Source organism: Bos grunniens, chromosome 8 (assembly GCF_055505025.1).
Source record: "Bos grunniens cultivar Pamir isolate PY7600 chromosome 8, Bosgru_T2T1.0, whole genome shotgun sequence".
Taxonomy (NCBI): Eukaryota; Metazoa; Chordata; class Mammalia; order Artiodactyla; family Bovidae; genus Bos; species Bos grunniens.
This window is the reverse complement of record NC_141172.1, coordinates 3,454,979-3,462,413: the sequence shown is the minus strand read 5'-3', so window position 1 is coordinate 3,462,413 and position 7,435 is coordinate 3,454,979.

The following is a 7,435-nucleotide window of genomic DNA, read 5'->3' as shown; positions in this document are numbered from 1 at the left end:
AATAACAGAATGATCTCTGTTCATTTCCAAGGCAAACCATTCAACATCATAGGAATCCAAGCCTATGCCCCAACTAGTAATGCTGAAGAAGCTGGAGTTGAACAGTTCTGTGAAGACCTACAAGATCTTTTAGAACTAACACCCCAAAAAGATGTCCTTTTCATTATAGGGGACTGGATGCAAAAGTAGGAAGTCAAGAAACACTTGGAGTAACAGGCAAATTTGGCCTTGGAGTACAGAATGATGCAGGGCAAAGAGTTTTGCCAAGAGAATGCACTAGTCATAGCAAACACCCTCTTCCAACAACACAAGAGAAGACTCTACACATGGACATCACCAGATAGTCAACACCGAAATCAGATTGATTATATTCTTTTGATTATATTGATTCTATTGATTATAATGATTCTATTGATTATATTCTGCAGCCAAAAATGGAGAAGCTCTATCCAGTCAGCAAAAACAAGACTTAAATTGAAGAAAGTAGGGAAAACCACTAGAATATATTCAGGCATTACCTAAATCAAATCCCTTATGATTATGCAGTGGGACTAAGAAATAGATTTAAGGGACTAGATGTGATAGAGTACCTGATGAACTATGGACAGAGGATCGTGACACTGTACAGGAGACAGGGATCAAAACCATCCCCAAGAAAAAGAAATGCAAAAAAGCAAAATGGCTGTCTGAGGAGGCCTTACAAATAGCTGTGAAAAGGGAAGTGAAAAGCAAAGGAGAAGGAAAGATATGCCCATTTGAATGCAGAGTTCCAAAGAATACCAAGGAGAGATAAAAGCCTTCCTTAGTGATCATTGCAAAGAAATAGAGGAAAACAATAGAATGGGAATGACTAGAGATCTCTTCAAGAAAATCAGAGATACCAAGGGAATATTTCATGCAAAAATGGGCACAATAAAGGACAGAAATGGTATGGACCTAACAGAAGCAGAAGATATTAAGAAGAGCTGGCAAGAATACACAGAAGAACTGTACAAAAAAGATCTTCATGACCTAGATATTCATGATGGTGTGATCACACACCTAGAGCCAGACTCCTGGAATGGAATGTCACGTGGGCCTTAGGAAGCATCACTATGAACATAGCTAGTGGAGGTGATGGAATTCCAGTTGAGCTACTTCAAATCCTAAAAGATGATGCTGTGAAAGTGCTGTACTCAATATGCCAGCAAATTTGGGAAACAACGGTGGCCAGAAGATAGGAAAAAGTCAGTTTTCATTCCAATCCCAAAGAAAGGCAATGCCAAAGAATGCTCAAACTCAAATGAGTGCACAATTGCACTCATCTCACACACACGCTAGCAAAGGAATAAAAATTCTCCAAGCCAGGCTCCAGCAATACGTGAACTGTGAACTACCAGATGTTCAAGCTGGTTTTAGAAAAGGCAGAGGAACCAGAGATCAAATTGCCAACATCCGCTGGATCATTGAAAAAGCAAGAGAGTTCCAGAAAAACATCTTTATTGACTGCTTTATTGACTAAGCCAAAGACTTTTACTGTGTGGATCACAGTAAACTGTGGAAAATTGAAGAGATGGGAATACCAGACCATCTGACCTGCCTCTTGAGTAATTGTATACAGGTCAGGAAGCAACAGTTAGAACTGGACATGGGACAACAGACTTGTTCCAAATAGGAAAAAGAATATGTCAAGGCTGTATATTGTCACCCTGCTTATTTAACTTATATGCAGAGTACATCATGAGAAACACTGGGCTGGATGAACCACAAGCTGGAATCAAGGTTGCCAGGAGGAATATCAATAACCTCAGATATGCAGATGACACCACCCTTATGGCAGAAAGTGAAGAACTAAAGAGCCTGTTGATGAAAGTGAAAGAGAAGAGTGAAAAAGTTGGCTTAAAGCTCAACATTCAGAAAACGAAGATTATGGCATCCTGTCCCATCCCTTCATGACAAGTACATGGGGAAACAGTGGAAACAGTGGCAGACTTTATTTTCTTGGGCTCCAAAATCACTACAGATGGTGACTGCAGCCATGAAATTAAAAGATGTGTGCTCTTTGGAAGGAAAGTTATGACCAACCTAGATAGCATATTGAAAAGCAGAGACATTACTTTGCCAACAAAGGTCCGTCTAGTCAAAGCTGTGGTTTTTCAGTTAGTCATGTATGGATGTGAGAGTTGGACCATAAAGGAAGCTGAGCACCAAAGAATTGATGCTTTTGAACTGTGGTGTTGGAGAAGACTCTTGAGAGTCCCTTGGACTGCAAGGAGATCTAACCAGTCCATCCTAAAGGAAATTAGTCCTGAATATTCATTGAAAAGACTGATGTTGAAGCTGGAACTGTAATACTTTGGCCACCTGATGCAAGGACCTGACTTATTTGAAAAGATCCTGATGCTAGGAAAGATTGAAGGTGGGAGGAGAAGGTGATGACAGAGAATGAGATGGTTGGATGGCATTATCATCTCAATGGACAAGAGTTTGAGTAAACTCCAGGAGTTGGTGATAATAGGGAGGCCTGGCATGCTGCAGTCCATGGGGTCACAAAGAGTTGGACACGACTGAGCAACTGAACTGACTGACTGATGAATTGACTGAATGATGACATTCTGTGTCCTGGCTATTGTAAATAGTACTGCTATGAACATTTGGGTACATGTGTGTTTTTCAATTATGGTTTTCTCATTGTAGATGCCCAGTAGTGGGATTGCTGGGTTATATGGTAGTTTTATTCCTAGTTGTGTTTTTTTTTTAAGTAGTCTGCATACTGTTCTCCATAATGGCTGTATCAATTTACATTCCCACTAACAGTGCAAGAATGTTCTCTTTTCTCCACATCCTCTACAGCATGTATTGTTTCTAGATTTTTTGATGATGATCATTCTGACTGATGTGAGGTGATAACCTCATTGTAGTTTTGATTTGCATTTCTCCTATAATGAATGAGGTTGAAGGTCTTTTCATGTGTTTGTTGACTATCTGTATGTTTTTGGAGAACTGTCTGCTTAGGTCTTCCACTCTTGATTGGGTTGTTTCTTTTTCTGGTATTGAGCTTGAGGTGCATAAGGTGCTTGTATATTTTGGAGATTAATCCTTTGTCAGTTGTTTCATTTGCAATTATTTTCTCCCATTGGGAGGGTTGTCTTTTCATCTTGTTTATATTTTCCTTTGCTATGCAAAAGCTTTTAAGTTTAATTAGATCCCACTTGTTTATTTTTGTTTTAATTTCTATTACTCTGGGAGGTGGGTGAAAGAGGATCTTGCTGTGACTTATGTCAAGGATTGTTATGCCTATATTTTCCTCTAAGAGTTTTATAGTTTCTGGCCTTATATTTAGGTATTTAATCCATTTTGAGTTTATCTTTGTGTGTGGTATTAGGAAGTGTTCTAATTTCATTCTTTATATGTTGACATCTTTTTTATGGCATGTGTTCTTGTTTATACAATATCTTTTCTTGCCTCTTCTTTGAAGATATGAGATTGTTTTTAGTTTTTTCCTCTGGATTCAGTCAGTTCAGTCACTCAGTTGGGTCCTCCTCTTTATGACCCCATGGACTGCAGCATGCCAGGCCTCCCTGTCCAACACCAACTCCCAGAGCTTGCTCAAACTCATGTCCATCAAGTAAATGATGTCATCCACCCATCTCATCCTCTGTTGTCCCCTTCTTCTCCTGCCTTCGATCTTTCCCAGCGTCAGAGTCTTTTCCAGTGAGTCAGTTCTTCACATCAGGTAGGCAAAGTATTGGAGCCTCAGCATCAGTCCTGCCAATGAATATTCAGGGTTGATTTCCTTTAGAATTGGCTGTTTTGATGTCCTTACATTCGAAGGGGCTCTCAAGAGTCTTCTCCAACACCACAGTTCAAAACATCAGTTTCTTTTCTAAAGAAAGCTGAGTGCTTTCTTTAGAAAAGATATTGTTTTAGTTTTCCTTTGATCTCTACATTTCATGCTAGAGACATCCTGTGAATTTCTGCCATTCCTACATGTCTGCTAATGTTAACAGAGGGTGAATGGAAGTTCTGAGCAAATGGGTGGAGCTTTTCAACTTTAAGCTTCACTGTAAGACATCTGTCTCACTTGTTTATGGGCTGAGATGGTGACACGAATGTGTTTAAGTTCTTTCCTGGATGTGCCGGGTTTTCAAAAAATGACTCATACTTCTTCTGTCAGAAGGACAATGGGCTGATGATCAGAGTTCTGGGAACCTCACAGATACGCCAGCTGAGGTTCTCAGCCTCCAGTAGGTGCACCTTTATCTTACATTTCTCTCTTCGGTACATTTCCCTGCCTTGAACTCTGCCTGATTCCCACCAATGCAGAGATCTTCTGTGGTCCTGTCATCAAGGAAAATAATATTTAGCCACAGTCATAGTTGAGAGCAGTAGAATGGAATGCAGGAGGGGCTCCAGGGAACTCGTTTTTTTGTTGTTGTTCAGTTGTTATGTCCAACTCTTTGCGACCCCATGGACTGCAGCACACCAGGCTTTGTTATCCTCAACTATCTCTTGGGAGTTTGCTCAAGTTCATGTCCATTGAGTGGGTGATTCCATCCTTATTTTATATTCTGCCTTATTTCAATCTCTGTCTCCTTTACCATCATCTTCAGAGAGAACTCCAAGTTTCTAATTTCTGAGACTTTTGAGCATTCTGAAGTAACATACCAGTTGCTTCTTGGCTTTCTCAACTGCTAGTTTACAATTTACTTTCCAGGGTCCCTAGGCTTCCCTGGTGGTTCAGATGGTAAAGAATCCACTTGCAATGCAAGAGACCTGAGCTCGATCCCTGGGTTGGGAAGATCCTCTGGAGAAGGGAATGGCAACCCACTCCAGTGTTCTTGCCTGAAGAATTCCATGGTCAGAGGAGCCCAGCAGGGTACAGTCCATGGGGTCACAAACAACTGAGCGACTAACACTTACTTTCCTTTTCTGGGGTCCAGATTCTGTTACCACTAACTTATCTGTTCCCAGATTCCACCCTTCGGTTGTTATTGTTGTTTCATAAGACTTTGTCAGCTCATGGCTAAAATATTTTTGTGTAGAGTTTATGTGAGGTATATAGACAACCAAGCAAAATGCACTGCCTGTATTTAGTTTGTCATATCTCCTTTTACTCCTCACTTCTTAAATCTTAAATATTTTTTGCCACACAGGACATATCTGGGTTTTGTGTTTTAACACAATCTGATGGTCTTTCTTCCTTGATAAGAATATCCAACCATTTACATTTAGTGTAATGATGGAATCTGTGTTCAGCACTTATTTTCTTAGTTTTGTTTGCTGGTTTGAATAGTTTACTGTTTATCCCACTTTCCTTTTTGTTAATAGTTGTGTGATTCCGGGAAAGATTGAAGGCAGGAGGAGAAGGGGACGATAGAGGATAAGATGGTTGGATGGCATCACCGACTCAATGGACATGAGTTTGAGCAAGCTCTGGGAGTTGATGATGGACAGGGAAGCCATCACCGCCAAGGGCCTCATTTTATTATTGTTGTTCAGTCGCTAAGTCATGTCCAACTCTTTGCGACCCCAGCACACCAGGCAGCTCTGCAGCACACCAGGCTTTGTTGTCCTCAACTATCTCCTGGGAGTTTGCTCAAATTAATGTCCATTATGTGCTGCAGTCCACGGGGTTGCAAAGAGTCAGACATGACTGAGCAACTGAACTGAACCATACTTTTTGATTACATTATCTCCTGATGATCTTTCCCTTCCCTACTCTGTTAAGCAGAATAATCTGTTGTCTGTGAGGGAGTTAACTCTTTGTCCCTGGTGGCTCAGATAGTAAAGAATTCACCTGCAATATGGGAGACCTGGGTTGGGAAGATCCCATGGAGAAGGGAACAGTTACCCACTCCTGTATTCTTGCTTGGAGAATTCCATGGATATGGTCACAAAGAGTTGGACATAACTGAAGCCACTGAGCACACACATTCTCTTTTGAGATAAAATTTGTGAATGTGAATGATATGGGCTTCTCTGGTGGCTCAGACAGTAAAGAATCTTCTTGCAACACAGGAGACCTGGGTTTGACTCCTGGGTCAGTAAGATCTCCTGGAGGAGGAAATGGCAACCCACTCCAGTATTCTTGCCTGGAGAATCCCATGGACAGAGGAACCTGGTGGGCTGTGGTCCATGGGATCGCATAGAGTCAGACATGACAGAAGTGACTTCACACCATGCATGTGAATGGTATACTTTCTGATGTATCTTGGTTATTCCAAATCACCTTTCATTTGTTTTCACAGGTGATGTTTATCTTGGTTTTAATACAGGAATCCCTGGTTTTAGGTTCTGATATTATTTTTTCTTTGTAACTTTTTTTTTCTTTATAGAAGTTTATAATATTCTACGTTTATTTTTAGAATAAGAGAATATTACTAAGATTTGCTTGGATCATTTCTTCTCTTGTCAATGTAATGGGAAACTCAGAAAAAACAGAGTTTACTCATTTTGTTCAAAGCCCACTGGTGCTGGTGGTAAAGAATCCACCTGCCAGTGCAGTAGATGCTGAAGTGTGTTCAATCCCTGGGTCAGGAAGATCCCCTGGAGGGAGGCGTGGCAACCCAGTCCAGAATTCTTGCCTGGACAATCCCATGGACAGAGAAGCCTGGCAGGCTACAGTCCATGGGGTCACACAAAGTTGGACACAGTTGTTCCCCTAACACTTTCACACTTTTATTCCAAAATATCTCCACTGAATATATAGCTACCATCTCAAACTCAAAATTTCTAAGAACTAGTAGGCTGATTTATTCTCTGATAAAAAGTACTCATTTCTATTTGAGACTAGTATTCGTTCTTTGGCTTTTCCCTATTTTCTTTTCCTCACATCTAATCAGACCCCTGGGGCCATCTTGACCTTCTTCCTCTCCTGCCTATTTCCTCTCATCCTTCTTCCTTCCCTCTTCTTCCACTTCAGTCACACTAGCTACAACCTTCAATATTTCTTGCTGAAATAGAGCTTTATAACAGTATCCTTGTTTTCATTTTTCCTTATTCTGTTCTTCCCTTTAATCTAGTTGCCATATTTCACCATTCACTTTAGCACGTTGAATAACTCATTATTGCCTACTGAGTTACACTAAATGTCATTGGTATAACCATGTATCTTCAGTATAACAGTCCCACAGCAATGCCTTCCCAAGTCTTGTCTTTCATATCTCCATTCCTCGGGCTCTGTGCTGCAGCCAAGTGGGATCTCTCAGGCTACTCCATACATGCCAAGGATTCACAAACTTTAGCTTGTCACCTCTGTACACAAATCTTGACTTTCAAAGGCCAGTTGTCTCTACTTATGTTTTGTAAATGACAATGTCTATACCAGTATTTTTTTCAGATTCCCCATATATGGGTTAATACATGAAGTTTGTTTTTCTCTTTCTGACTTACTTCACTCTGTATGACAGCTTCTAGGTCCATCCACATCTGTACAAATGACCCAATTTTGTTC